Genomic DNA, 15,729 nt, shown 5'->3' on the forward strand with positions numbered 1-15,729 from the left:
TGTGTGTGTGTGTGTGGTATGTGTTTGTCTAATTGCCTCCCCTGGAGTGTGGATCCCTTGAGAGTAGGGATAGTGTTTTATCCTATTTCTGTCCCCAGAGCCTAGCAGAGTTGGGCACATTGCTGGTGTTCAAGTATTCATCTGATTTGAATTTAATTGGACACAATGAATATACCTCTTAAACAAGGATGGCTCTCAGCCCCCAGTGCAGGCAGTAGTTGTGTGAGGGTGGAACCCCCTTAGGTGAAATTGACTCTGAGCTCTGAATCTCACCACATCCCTATCTACAGCCCCTCCTTGCCCTACACCTCCCCGTCCCCCAACTCCTCATCCCCAGCCCAAATAAGATAGCTTTCAATCCCTGCTGCCAAATGCCCAAGGAAGGCAGGGGCAGATTCAAAAATGCTAGGAAATGTAGCCGTTCAGTGTTGAACAAATAGTGTAACAGAGGCCTCTGTCACAGTGCATCACCTCCTGTTCCTGGGAGACTTCCGCCACGCTCACCCCCCTCTCCTTCCTCTCCGCTCACTCCCTCTAATTACACGTGGAGTTCTCTCCATCACACAATGAGAGAGGTCCTCATTTTGGCAGGAAAATGGAGAACATTGGCTAGGGAATAAATCCTGCCATAAGAAGCGTTTCCTCCTCAGACAGAGAATTTGGACCAGATCACCTGTATGAGCAATCGGTTTATGTGGACTGAAAGGCCACTTCATGCCTAAACAAGCCTTCTGACTGACAGAAAATAAAATATCTCTCTTATTTTCTCGCTCTTGTCATTAAAGCGCCAAGTCTTGAAGAATCACATTCCCCATCTTCATCGAGCTGATTCATCCCTACTTTTCCAGCCAAATCTTCCTTTACATGTTCCCCAAAACAGAGCCGGCTTCTGACTTCTGTATTTATAGCCTATTTACACCCCTAGTTTATGCTGTTTTGTCCCCTAGGATGCAAACGCAAGTATAATAATAGCATCAATAACAACAGCCGCTTGTGTTTTGTACTTACTGTGTGCCAGGAACCATGCCAAATGATTTTATGCATTTATCTCATGTAATGCTTACAGTGATCTTATGAAGGATATTGTATTATTTTCCCCATCTGTTAGATAAGTAGAGTTTAAAGAGGTTAAATATAAAGTAACATGAAAATAACACTGTGTGCCTAGGAGGTAGGATTTCAGCAGTATGATTTATACTCTTTGTGCTGGCAATGTAGGAATGTAGTTACCAGGCTGTCTCTCCACCCCTGCTTGCATGGATCCCTCTGTCAACACTGGTGAAAGCCCAGGTCAGAGGTGATCTTCCCTACAAACTCTGCTCAGATCCTCAAGGAAGTCTTTCTTTTCCTGGCTATGCACCAACCCCTCCTCCCCTGCCTTCCATTTGTTTGTTCCCTCTTTTGGTCAATACAGCTGAGCCCATCCCGCCCAAGGGAGAAAGGCATTCTTCATGGGACTAGCACTGCTCTGTTTCATGGAGTGACATTTCATCAAGCAGCTCATTATTCCTCTGTTCCTGGATGTGAACACTTCAATGACGATCTGCCTTGTGTTCAGGTAAGAGGAAGGCTAGATAAATCAACGTTCAAATTCAAATTACCTTTCAACTAGTTTAGAAAGCTAACTGGTATATAGATCCCACTTTTTCTTACTCCTTGAAGTATGTATTATTTTCCCTCCCATGATGCTCAATGACAGTCACTGTTCTTGAAACCATGAAGGCTTAATGACACTGACAGCATTGGGACTTTTTTGAATATTGCATTAAATTCTTCTTCATTATTCTATATATTTATTAGTCATCAAATGTTTACTGAACACCTATTTTGTTCCAAGCACTGCCCCAGATATTGGAGTCTCAGCAGTAAACAATTTAGACAAGGCCCCATTCAAAAGATCTTACTGTCTCTCCAATTAAAAATAAATAAATTATAAATAAATATTCTTCTAAATAATTATTTTTTTTTTTAAAAAAAGAGCTTACTGTCAAGTTACATCTCCAGCCCCATTAGCAGGAGAAAAAAAAAAAAACGCAACAGATTATATAATAAAGTCAGGCATTGTTAAGAATAATAGCAACAATTTAGCCTATTATTTTTTAATACTGTGCTTTCCTAAGGTGAAATTAGTGTAGGGACTTCCCCGGTGGTCCAGTGGCTAAGACTCCATGCTTCCGATGCAGGGGGCCTGTGTTCAATCCCTGGTCAGGAACTAGATCCTTCATGCAGCAACCAAGAGCTTGCTTTTGCTGCAACTAAGGGTCCCATGTGCCTCAATGAAGGTCGAAGATCCCACATGCTTCAAGTAAGACACTGCACAGCCAAATGAGTGAATAAATAAATAAACAAAACACCACAACATGGTAAATCAAGTGTACTCCAGTATAATATAAAGTCAATAAAAATAAACCTGTCTAGGAGATCAATCCCATCAATGTCTCCAGTTTACAGATTGCGCTGTGCTGTGCTTAGTCACCCAGTGACTTTGCAATCCCATGGGCTGCAGCTTGCCAGGCTCCTCTACTTCTTGAGATAAATCCTGTTGTTATCCTTATCTTGTAGGTGAGAAAACTGAAGCTCTGAGAGACTAGGAAACATGTCCAGGTTTTCAGAGTTGGAAAATGGTGAAACTGGGTTTTGAACTCATATGAGGCTACCCAGGTTCCATATCATTCCCAACACTATTAATCCTAGAGCAGCACAGAGTTCCCAAAGGACCTGGCACTCTGTTTACACCGTGATGAAAAACCGTTCACCCTATAATGCCAGCTCTTCCCTTAACGGAAACCTGCTCAGAATGCCTTCCATTCTGACGCTAAACGGAGAGATATGTATTAGGAACAGTTATTCTCAACTTGGGTGACTTGTTGCCTCTGGGTGACATTTGACAATGTTGGGAGACATTTGTTTATAGTCACCACCAGAGGTGGGGGTGGGTGTCACTGTCATCTAGAAGGTAGAAGTCAGTAATGCTACTAAAGTCCTACAACGCACAGGACAGTCTTCCCACAATAAAGAATTTATATGTCAATGTCATTGCTGTTGAGAAACCCTGGTATAGAGAAAAAAGAACAGCAACCTACAGAAAGTGCTCGTAGTTTAACCACGTACACAAACCTGGCAACACTTACTGGTATCTGCAATTCTAACCTTGATTCTCAACCCAAATATGTAACTTTTTAAGCTCATGCAGCAAAAACGACTAGGCACTTTACATGCAGGAAAAAAATGTAATACAAAGTTGATTCTGCCGTAAAGTATGGTAACTAAGATCTCAAGATCTAGAGTCAAACAGTCCCAGATTGAAAACCAGGTTCCAGCCTTCCAAGTTGTACAGCCTTCTTTCAGGGATACATCTTCTCTAACCCTCACTGGCTTCACCTGAGCATTGACAAAAATGAAAAGTTTTCTCTTTTATATATTATTATGGAGTTGAAATAAAATAGTGCATATAAGGTGCTTAGCAGAGCTTGGCATTTGGTCATCTCTCCATAGGGTTGCAAAGAATCAGACACGACTGAGCAACTAAGACACACACACACGCACACACACACACACACACACACTAAGCGGCAGTTATCAAAAACAAAGTGGGTCTAGAAGGCCAAAGCTGCTTTTTCAAGTTCACACAGCTCTTAAGTACCATGATTCCACGTACAACACTAAGACCTGTTTAGTGAGTCTGAGTGTAATACCCTCATGTTCATCTTCCATGGTGGATTTTTGCATTCCCTTCTTCCAGGACCTTTATATCTGGGCTGTAACTTAGGGCACAGACTTGCCTTGCTATTTCCACTACACAGCTGGATGATTCTCCTCATTTGGCTAGACACGGCCAGTCTTTCCTGGGGCATTGCAGTTGGAATGATGGCTGCCTTTCATTTGTAAATTTGGCCTTCCTGGTTCTTGAGCCAACCTGAGTAAGGCAGATGGCTTACTAGCCTCAGGTCCACCACAGTGAGTACTGGGAACTGAATCCTGAAGCCTTAAACATCCACCTGGTATCTGGCACTTAGGACACCCTCCCCAAACCTGTGCGCACAATATTTTTTTCTGATTTTCCCCTGCTGTCTCAATTCCATTTGTATGTGTGGAATGTTCTGCCTCAGTCTCCCTATGTGGCATTCTAATTCAATGATGCTCTAAATTGCTATTTTCTGCCTCAGTCCATTCATCTATTATCCCAACATTCTGCTACCCACTGGTAGAGGGTTAAGATTTCTGCTTCCCATCTCCCGAGTATCCTTTTATAGGTCAATTGATCCCTCTAAAATAGAGATCCTACCTCTCATCTCTCCAGAGCACCTGCTTAAAGATCTCTTTATGCTACCTCATCCACTGAATTATTCTTATTATATTTTCCTACAAGAATTTAATCAACCCTGAATATTAACTGGAAGGACTGATGGTGAAACTGAAGTTCCAATACTTTGAACCCCTGATGCAAAGAGCTGACTCATTGGAAAAGACTCTGATCCTGGGAAAGACTGAAGGCAGGAGAAGGGGAAGACAGAGCATGAGATGGTTGGATGACATCATCAACTCAGTGGATATGAGTTTGAGCAAATACCAGGAAATGGTGAAGGACAAGGAAGCCTGACATGCTGCAGTCCATGGGTCGCAAAGAACTGGACACAACTGAGCAACTGAACAACAGCAACAAGAATTTAGAATTTACAGTGTGTCAAGTACTTTGCGAAGTACTTTACAGTCATTCAGACTTCTAATCTGTAGGGCAGTTCTGAGACACATTACCTCATTAAACAGAAGAAACATATAAGTAACTAAGGTCACATGGTTTGTAAGAGGCAAAATTAGGATCTGACATAGTCCTGTTTCTTTTCTGAAACCATACTTATCACACTGAAGCTAAGAGATGCTATCTTGGGCTATGAAGCTTCTGGTTCCAGATTTGCTGATGGGATCTGCTTCAATAATCAGCTTAATGTACCCAGTCCCTCTTCAAATATGGTCCTCGCTTCTCTCCTCTGCTAGTCTCTGATGCATCAATTTAGACGTCCTTTCAGAGACCATTGAACTATACCACACTCCAAATGTAAAGGCACTAAGTTCTCTGCACGCTCCTTCTTTCTCCATTAACTGCACAATTTTCCATCTATCCTTTCTGTGACTGTAATCTGGACTTCTATGATTTATATTGGCCCATTACAACCATGACCTAGGGCTGGAAGACTTTGCAATCATCATCATAATCACTGGCGGCAACAGCATCATCACTGTCGTTACCACCACCACTACCATCGCCTTCATCATCGCCATCATCTTTGTCACTTTCATCATCATCGTCATCGCTTGATGACTAAATATAATGGAGAAGAAATTAAATGACTAATGACGACCAGCTCACAAAGTTCTGTTTGGTTGAAAATGTAAGGCATGGACATATGAAAGGATAAGTAAGAATAAGAACAAGACCGCCAAGTCCACCAGTATGTATTACACATGCTTGGGAAAGGGTTAAGTTGGAGCTGTGGCGGGAGGAAAATCAGGAGGGACTGTGAGTGAAAGGAAGAGATGGTAAATATGGGTGGGGTTGGCCTAGATGTCCAATGTGATTTAAAATAACACGAAGAGGACACAGCAGGAGGCACAGTTGTGTGAATAAATATTAGAGGAAATGGGATTCATAAGATTTGCAGTCTTTGGCAAGACAGTCATTTCGGCTAAAGCCAGATATCTCTTATGGATTAACAATGAGGAACAGTGTGGGAAGTTTGGGGGCTGAGAGAAGGATAAGCCTTGGGCTGGAGGTTCTCTCCCTAGTCCTGAATGAACATATGACTTAGAGTAAGTAGTGCACACGATTAAACGAAGAAGGTGGTCAACAATGAGCAAAAGCATCTTTGTGTAATGCTTGGTCTTGCTAGACATTTTAATATTTATCATTTCATCTGATAATGTGAGCAATCACCTTATAATAAATAATGTTGACTTCCTTGTGAGCTAGGTATCATTTTAAGAGTGAAAAAATGAGAAATCAGAAATATTAATGTATTTACTTAGGGTTATCCATCTAGGAAGGAAAAGAGCAGAACTTGAATCTGGGTCTGCTGGCTTCAGTTAGGAGTACTCAAGAAACCAATATTACATTTCAGGGTAAGATGTGAGAAAGGCAAAGTCAAAATTGATTTCAAGAAAATCAGACAGTGGTCTTTCCTAATTGAAAAGTATGTGGGAAGATGTATATAGAACACCTGGGCTTTGAAATACTAAAATCACAAAGTGCAGGGCTTCCTGTTGACTTGATTGCCCGAGCCTCCCTCACCCATTTTGACAAGATTAGTTATAATAACCTCTATCACCAGGACTATTTAAAAAATCAGGAAAATATCTATATTACAGTTTGTTATTAAAAAAGAAAAGACATACGGCTCTGCTTTAAAACAAATGATTGCTGTCTTGGGAATATTTTGATTGGGTCAAATTCTTTAGTGTCTACTCCATGATTACTTTTTTCTCCCCCTATAAAATGGAAACAAAAAGGAAGAAAGCTCAGCCCATGTATTTCAATAACAAAGTAGCCACACAGATTCCCCGTGGTGCTGGTAAGCAGCAGAGAAGCAATCAGAAAGAAGGGGAAAAGTTCAGCAGGAACTAGTCTGAAAAATAGCAGATTCAGTTTGACAAACGCCAGTCTGCTACCACCCTGCCATGAGTGGCCATTTCCCCTCAGAGTGACACTTTTCAATTATGAGATGGTAGCTGAGAGCATTCTGGGCGTATCTGCAGCTGGCTGCTATTTCCTTGCCCAGTTTTTTACACATACCGAGAAAATGAACCCTTGTTTCTATAGCCATTCTTTCCCAAATAGTAGTAACGAAAGGGCGGGAGAGGATATGTGCCTGTGTATGTGTAGCATAATCGGGGTGTATTATGTACTGAAGTGGTGGTCAGTGAAGCTTTTCAAGGGGAAAAATTCCTGATCTGATTTGGGGGGGAGGGTTGATAATGATAACATTAAGATGAAATGAAAAACAATTCAGAGGGAAGAAAAATGAATGTCCTTTACTTGAAAGCTTCAAGAAGCACTGCACCGTTCAGGAACACTAAATAAGCAATTTAGTGTGACTAGGTCAGAGTGCGCAAGTAGGGGATAAAGAACAGAGTCAGGAGAGAAAAATGTAGAGATAAGGAGATCATAATCATCACGGATATTGATAAAGGCTATGTAAAAAACAAGCAATTTAGTGCTTCAGTTCAGTTCAGTTCAGTCGCTCAGTCGTGTCCGACTGTTTGTGACCCCATGAATCACAGCACACCAGGCCTCTTTGTCCATCACCAACTCCCGGAGTTCATTCAGATTCATGTCCGTCGAGTCAGTGATGCCATCCAGCCATCTCATCCTCTGTCGTCCCCTTCTCCTCCTGCCCCCAATCCCTCCCAGCAGCAGAGTCTTTTCCAATGAGTCAACTCTTCGCATGAGGTGTCCAAAGTACTGGAGTTTCAGCTTTAGCATCATTCCTTCCAAAGAAATCCCAGGGTTGATCTCCTTCAGAATGGACTGGTTGGATTTCCTTGCAGTCCAAGGGACTCTCAAGAGTCTTCTCCAACACCACAGTTCAAAAGCATCAATTCTTCAGTGCTCAGCCTTCTTCACAGTCCAACTCTCACATCCGTACATGACCACAGGAAAAACCATAGCCTTGACTAGACGGACCTTTGTTGGAAAAGTAATGTCTCTGCTTTGGAATATGCTATCTAGGTTGGTTATAACTTTTCTTCCAAGGAGTAAGCGTCTTTCAATTTCATGGCTGCAGTCACCATCTGCAGTGATTTTGGAGCCACCCCCAAATAAAGTCTGACACTGTTTCAACTGTTTCCCTATCTATTTCCCATGAAGTGATAGGATCGGATGCCATGATCTTCGTTTTCTGAATGTTGAGTATTAAGCCAACTTTTTCACTCTCCACTTTCATTTTCATCAAGAGGCTTTTTAGCTCCTCTTCACTTTCTGCCATAAGGGTGGTGTCTTCTGCATATCTGAGGTTATTGATATTTCTCTCGGCAATCTTGATTCCAGCTTGTGTTTCTTCCAGTCCAGCGTTTCTCATGAAGTACTTAGAACAATCATTTGCTTCTAGTAAGTGAATATACACTAAATTGAATTTTGTTAACTCTGTAAATCTTATACCAGACTCATTCTAAAAATTCTGTTATGAATATGGGTATTTAGGGCTTCCCGTGTAGCACTAGTGGTAAAGAACCTGCCTGCCAATGCAGGAGATGCAAAGTGATATGAGTTCGATGCCTGGATCAGGAAGATCCCCTGGAGGAGGGCATGGCAACCCACTCCAGTATTCTTGCCTGGAGAATCCCATGGACAGAGGAGCCTGGCAGGCTGCAGTCCATAGGGTCACAAAGAGTCGGACACAACTGAAGCAGCACACACACATGGGAACTTAAGATATGTTCCCTGACTTCAAGAAGTTTATCATCTACTTAGGGAAAGAAAAAGGGGGGAAAATGTGCATCCATAAAATAGAGAACCTGAATTAATGTCAAAAAAATCTAACAGTGTTAGGGGTAAAATATGCTTGCTGTAGGATACTGGAGGATAGGTGGTGGGGGGGGGGGGGTTTAGTCACTCAGTCGTGTCTAACTCTTGAGACCCCATGGATTGTAGCCCACCAGCTTCCTCTGTCCATGGGATTTCCCAGGTAAGAATACTCGAGTGGGTTGCCATTTCCTTCTCCAGGGGATCTTCCAGACCCCGGGATCAAATCTGCATCTCCTGTATTCCAAGTGGTCTCCCGAATCACAGCCTGATTCTTCACCACTGAGCCTCCAGGGAAGCCCCACTGGAGAAGAGGCAGACCCCTAATAGGTTGAGTCTGCCTGCATGACATCTTAAAACACGTGGAGGCCAAGAATAAGTGAGAGTCAGAGAAGGGTTTAGAGCCATGGGGGTGACAAGGAGTGATGACATGGGTCCAGTGTAAGGAACCAAATGAAAGACACATTTGAGAGATTTGCCTAGTCAGTTTGTGGGTGACTCTTTGAGTGGGAATACTGAGTATAAAGTAAAAAAAGAATGCATTTACTTTGGAAGAAAATCCTTAAATCTGAGTTTCTTATCTGTCACTTATGGATAATGGAAGTAAGTCATCTTCCTTTCCTTGGAACAGATTCCTATCGCTTTATCTGACTAGCAACCCTCTCCTTCTGGTAGGGCTTTTTCTTCTCTTTTTCAAACTGTATGTCTGCACAGAACCTGTTACACTCTTAAAAGCTTCATTCAACCTTTCCACTATTGGCCATATTGATTGGTAAGAGAGATGAGTACCTGATCCAAGCTGGGCTAACCAGAGTCCTCTCCAGAGAATTTATATTCAAATTGCATTAAGAAAGGACAGTTGGTCTTCCTTTTGTGACGTGAATTGCAAGATATAAAATGAGAAAGCTGTCAGCACCTGTGTTTTTACAATATTGAAGTAGCTGTTCCGCAATGACAGAAAGCAAATACACAGCAAAAAGCAGAAACAAGAAGTATAGAGAGAGAGTCCAGGTGGCAGGGAAGTCAAGTTGTGCTGATTCTGAAACTTAAATTTATATATTTCTTTCTTGTGGTTTATGTGTCCATACTTTTCTTTGGATCTGAGGGATCCTTCCAGTAAATCCTCCATTTTACCAAAGTTAGCACAAGCTGAACTCCTGTCTCTTGCAACCAAAAGAATTCCAATTAATTTAATTTCCAAAGCAACTTCCTAGGAAGACTTAGCATGTTCTTCCTGAGGAGAAATAGCAATCCCTCATCTAAATAGGCTTTTAAAAACTGAATGAGCGTACATGAGAGCATCTTGCTAAATACAAGTAAGTTGTTGCTGTTGTGATTATTATTGGAAGAGAGGAGGAGATAGCTTGGCCTCACTAGAGGATGGTATTTCTGGTAAAGAAGAAGATCGAAGAGTTAGAGTTGAGGTTAAGTTAACTACCAAATGTTATTTTGCTGGAGGACCCAGGAACTTGTATTAGGTTTTTAAACTAACAACGTCTTTTCATAATAATCCCAAAGTATAGATATTTGTGTGTGTATGCATATGCATAAGTGTGTATAGAAAGTGGGAAGTTGATCAACAATGTAATTGCCTCAATAATTAGTAATCCTCCACGCAGAACTCTTTTGAAAACAACAATAGCATGTCACTTATCTTCAAGTTCAAATATTGCTTCCCTCTCTCCAAGTAAACATTTTTTCCACCACTGGAAATCACCCAAAGAGTAGAACAAGTTACGATGTGTGAGTTTAACGACATGGAAAATAGTAACTAAACAGCAAATACTCGGATCTTGGACCCAGAAAGGCAAAAGAGAGCAGCCCACTTTGGGACACACAGTGATCCCACCCACTAGTAAGTCCAGCTTCATGATCCAGAGTCCAGGATTTATCCCCATAATGTTACTCCTCTTTCCTACAAAGAGGGGGAAAGGATGGACTCTCTGGTCCAGTCACTGTAGTGTCCTCCTGCTGAGCTTCCTCACCCATTTTCCATCCTCTCCAAGCTGGCCATACATCTGTTTCATCTGAAGTCCCAGTTTCCTCCTTTTATGCCATACGAATAATATCTGCTAGCCCTCCTAATCTTAGAAAATTGAGATAAATATTCACTTATTAAGGAGATAAATCATTAAGCACATAGTAGGTACTTAGTAAATATAAATTTATCTTCTACATAGCATGACACTAAGAGATGGTTTAATTCTTACTAAAATAAGCATCTTTATTGTTTTTATTCCATTTCAGGTCACCAAAAATCTGCCGTTTATGGGGTCGCACAGAGTCGCACACGACTGACGCGACTTAGTAGCAGCAGCAGCAGCAGCAGGTCACCAAAAATAGAGTTTGGTATAAGGCTTTTAGTTTCCCCTCTAGTATTCCATTGATCTATAATATTTGCAACAATAAGCACCAAATAACCCCATATCTTTGTCAAGTTCAGTGCTCTGGACTGAGTCAGGGAATATTGTGTAACCAACAGACTTAGTTCAGCCTATAATTATGATTATTATTAGCTGTAATAATAGATCATAATAGCATCTGCTAACAGCAACAACAAGACTCTTCCTAAGCCTCATTAATCTGGACCTCACTAATTTGCAATGTGTACTTATTTGACAACTATTAGAACAAAGTTCTTCCCAATGTGATCTGAGAGTAATTTTTAATGCAATTTGGAAAATATTTGGTAAAAGCCTGGCTCTCACACTGAGCCAGGCTGTGATACAGAGATTAAAGACACTTCAGTCTACACATTCAGGCTTACTGGGATTTAAATCCTCTAACTCTTATGTTTACATCCATGTGACCTTGGCTAAATTTCAGATTTTTTTTAATTTATAAAAGGAATATAATAATGAGTTGTTTAAAATGATGCTTTTAAAGTGTGTAATTCAAGTATGTAACTAGCATTTAATGTATCATAGTTATTATTTTTATTATTCTTGTCAATGATGATGATGACAAATAAGTCAGGAGGGTATATTTAATGCAGATACAGATGGAAATAATTGCAGACTCATAGAGTAAAATGTAAACTGCTGTAGTAGAAATATTTACATAGTGTTGTAGGATCATAAATGAGTTCCCAATTAATTTTATCTGAAAGAGGCAGGAGAGGATTTGCTATCTGCTCAGAGTCTTGGAGAAGGAGTTTCTTTCTAGGGGTTTGAGGAGACAAAGTGATTAAAGTCATAATAAAGAACACTCATTATTCTTGAAAATATAACAATCTGGTGTCATTAAGACAAGGATTATCATAAATATAAAATTCTAAAAATAGGTAAAAGGAAGAGTGTATGGAATACATTAACAAAATAAATATCCTTTTCCTCCCAGTGTCAAAGCATTTAAGGTGCTTTTTAAAACCCTAATACAATCATTTAAAAATGCTGTGAACTGTGATAATCATACATCCTGTCTATTTACTAAAATTTACTTTATTCCCTGGAAACACTGCTTGGAATGAATCTATGCTATTGTCTCCATGTGAAATAAAACAAATATATTTATTTGAAAAGACTCATCAGTCTACATGTCATATTGCTTTTCTTAAAAAATATGAGACTAGGGATAAATTGTCACCATGTTAACTGAAAAAGAAAAGAGCACCCCTTGTAGCTCCTGCTTTGTTTCTGTACTATTTTAACATTCTTAACACTTTCTTCAAGGTATAATTGACAAATAAAATTGTAAGGTATTTAAAGTGTACAACATGATGATTTGATATACATTGTAAGAAGACTGTAAAAAGATTTCCCCCCATCAAGTTAATTAGCACATCGGTCACTTCATATAATTACTTCTTTCTCTCTTTTTTGAGGCAGGGATGAGAGCATTTACATTCTGCTCTCTTAGCAAATTTCAGTTACAATTCAGTATTAGCAACTACAGGCTGCATATTATACATTGGACATTCAGGCTTTATTCACCTTACAAATGAAAATTTAGATGTTTTATTTCTTTAGAGTAATTTTCTCCTATTAGTGTGGGTTAGTGAGATCTGCCTATTGATATCATTATAGGACAAGCTATGAATTACCTTGAATAAGTTATTTAACTCCTTTTATATGATTTCTTTCTCTTTTTTGTCAGTTAAGTAATATTATTCATTTTTTTTTATTTTTATTTATTTTTTATTAGAGTGTAATTGCTTTATACCGCTGTGCTTTCTGCTGTACAAGAAAGTGAGTCAGCTATATGTATACATATATCCCTTCCCTGTTGAGCCTCTCCCCCCACCACCTCTCCATCCCACCCTATGTGATTTCTTTGAGAGAAAATTCTTCATCAAAATCCTTCTTAGATCCCTAGGGATTAATATATGATTGGTGGTTCATGAACATCATTTGAAATAAATGAAAGTAGCTCATATAAGTGTGGGATATTATTATGTTGAAAAACATCATCAAGATGGCCTCTTTCCTAGAAAATTAAAAAATATGTATATCCTACAAATAACCATAAAGAATAAAGAAATATTAGGCGGGTTCCAGCATTTCCTGTCAGCATAAAATCTGTGTATATGAGGTAGCAACTGGACATTTCCTTTCACAATGCCTTCAAGAATGACTCAGTTCCTGAGGCACATAAGGGTTCTATGGCCTGCAGTTCCAAAGAAGATTGAAGAATTATCTCTGAACTGCTACTAATATGTGTGTTTTTTTGAAAGTCTCGCAGTTGTGTCCAGCTCTTTGCAACTCCACGGACTATACAGTCCATGGAAATCTCCAGGCCAGAATACTGGAGTGGGTAGCTGTCCCCTTCTCCAGAGGAACGTCCCAACCCAGGGACTGAACCCAGGTCTCCCTCACTGCAGGCAGATTCCCTACCAGCTGAGCCACAAGGGAAGCCCAAGAATACTGGAGTGGGTAGCCTATCCCTTCTCCAGTGGTTCTTCCTGACCCAGGAATCAAACCAGGGTCTCCTGCATTGCAGGCGGATTCTTTACCAACTGAGCCATCAGGGAGGTATAGTCAAAATCAACTATTTAATACTCTCTGATTCCATAGAGTCATGGTATTAATAACTGTCTCAAACATGGGAACTCAAAGTTAAAGTCAAGCCTCTTTCAAGATTGTATTCAAAGAAAACACCAAAAACAACACAAAACAATGCCACGATCACACCTTGAATGAGAAAACACTAAATGGGGAATATTATGAGGAAAAGCACCATTACTGAGTATCTGCTATGTTCCAAGAACTAACATATACCATCACAATATCATGATAAGCCTAGGAGAAAGCACCATTATGCCGATCTCAAAGATGACAAAAGGGAGGTGAAGAGGGGTCAAGTAATTTGTTTTGTCTTACACACAGTAACTGGCAAAGCTAATGTTTAAATCACCATTTTCTTACTTCAACAGTCTGTTTTCTTTTCTTTTTTTTTTTTCTCAAACAGCTTTACCAAATAATTCTTGTTGTAACTTAAAATTTACATGAAAGGAGTTGCTGGATAAAATAAATTTTGAAAACTGTGTTCATTCCAGTTGTGCGGGTGTAAAAGTTGCTCAGTTGTATCAGACTCTTTGTGACCCCATGGGTGGTATCCTGCCAGGCTTCTCTGTCTGTGGAATTCTCCAGGCAAGACTACCGGAGTGAGTAGCCGGTCTCTTCTTCGGGAGTCTTCCCAACCAAGGGACTGAACCCAGGTCTCCTATGTGCAGGCAGATTGTTTACCATCTGAGCTATGAGGGGAGCCCTCATTCCAGTTATACAGACTTAACTGTGATAATCTGCATTGATTCCAAGATGGGATATAGAATATGTAACATCATATTTTTCAACAGTGCCCTCTTTCTTATTTTTTTAAATCCTTATAGAGATTGAAACCATCTACATTCATTTATTCTTGCATCCAAAAATATTTGCTAAATAAATGGCTATTACGTGATATACATGTAAGGCTAAAATGTGGGTAAGAATCATAATATTAGCACTTGCTGTTGTTAAGTTGCTCAGTTGTGTCCAACACTTTGTGACCCCATGGACTGCAGCACACCAGGCTTCCCTGTTCTTCACCATCTCCTAGAGTTTGCTCACACTCATGTCCATTGAGTGTGTGATGCCATCCAATCAACTCATCCTCTGTCCACCCCTCTCCTCCTGCCTATATCATTCCCAGCATCAGAGGCTTTTCTAATGAGTCAGCTCTTCACATCAGGTGGCCAAAGTATTGGAACTTCATCTTCAGCCTGAGCCCTTCCAATGACTATTCAGGGTTTATTTCCTTTAGGATTGACTGATTTGACTCCCTTGCAGTCCAAGGGACTCTCAAGAGTCTTCTCCAACACCACAGTTCAAAAGCATCAATTCTTCACCAGTCAGCCTTCTTTATGGTCCAACTCTCACATCCATACATGACTACTGAAAAAAAAAAAAAAAAAAACTTTGACTAGGTGGGCCTTTGTAGGTAAAGCAATGTCTCTGCTTTTTAATATGCTGTCTAGGTTGGTCATAGCTTTTCTTCTAAGGAGCAAGCATCTTTCACTTTCATGGCTGGAGACACCATCTGTGATTTCGGAGCCCAAGAAAATAAAGTCTCTCATTGTTTCCATGGTTTCCCCATCGATTTGCTATTAAACTATTGGGACTAGATGCCGTGATCTTAGTTTTCCGAATGTTGAGTTGTAAGCCAGCTTTTTCACTCTCCTCTTTCACCTCCATCAGAAAGCTTCCAAGTTCCTCTTAGTTTCTGCCATAAGGGTGGCATCATCTGCATGTCTGAGGTTATTGATATTTCTCCCAGAAATCTTGATTCCAGCCTGTGCTTCATCCAGTCTAGCATTTCACATGATGTGCTCTGCATATAAGTTAAATAAGCAGGGTGACAACATACAGCTTTGACATAGTCCTTTCCCAATTTGGAACCAGTCTGTTGTTCCATGTCCAGTTCTAATTGTTGTTTCTTGACCTTCTCAGGAGGTAGGTAAGGTAGTCTAGTATTTCCATATCTTTAAGAATTTTCCACAGTTTGTTGTGATCCACACAATCAAAGGCTTTAGTGTAGTCAATAAAACAGAAGTCAATGTTTTTCTGGAATTATCTTTTTTTTTTTTTTTTTTTTTTTTGTATGATCCAGGAGATGTTGGCAATTTGATCTCTGGTTCCCCTGCCTTTTTTAAATCCAAATTGAACATATGGAAGTTCTCAGTTCAAGTATTGTTGAAGTCTAGCTTGGAGAATTTTTAGCATTACTTTGCTACCGTG

The sequence above is a fragment of the Ovis aries genome, chromosome 2, assembly GCF_016772045.2.
Source record: "Ovis aries strain OAR_USU_Benz2616 breed Rambouillet chromosome 2, ARS-UI_Ramb_v3.0, whole genome shotgun sequence".
Lineage (NCBI taxonomy): Eukaryota > Metazoa > Chordata > Mammalia > Artiodactyla > Bovidae > Ovis > Ovis aries.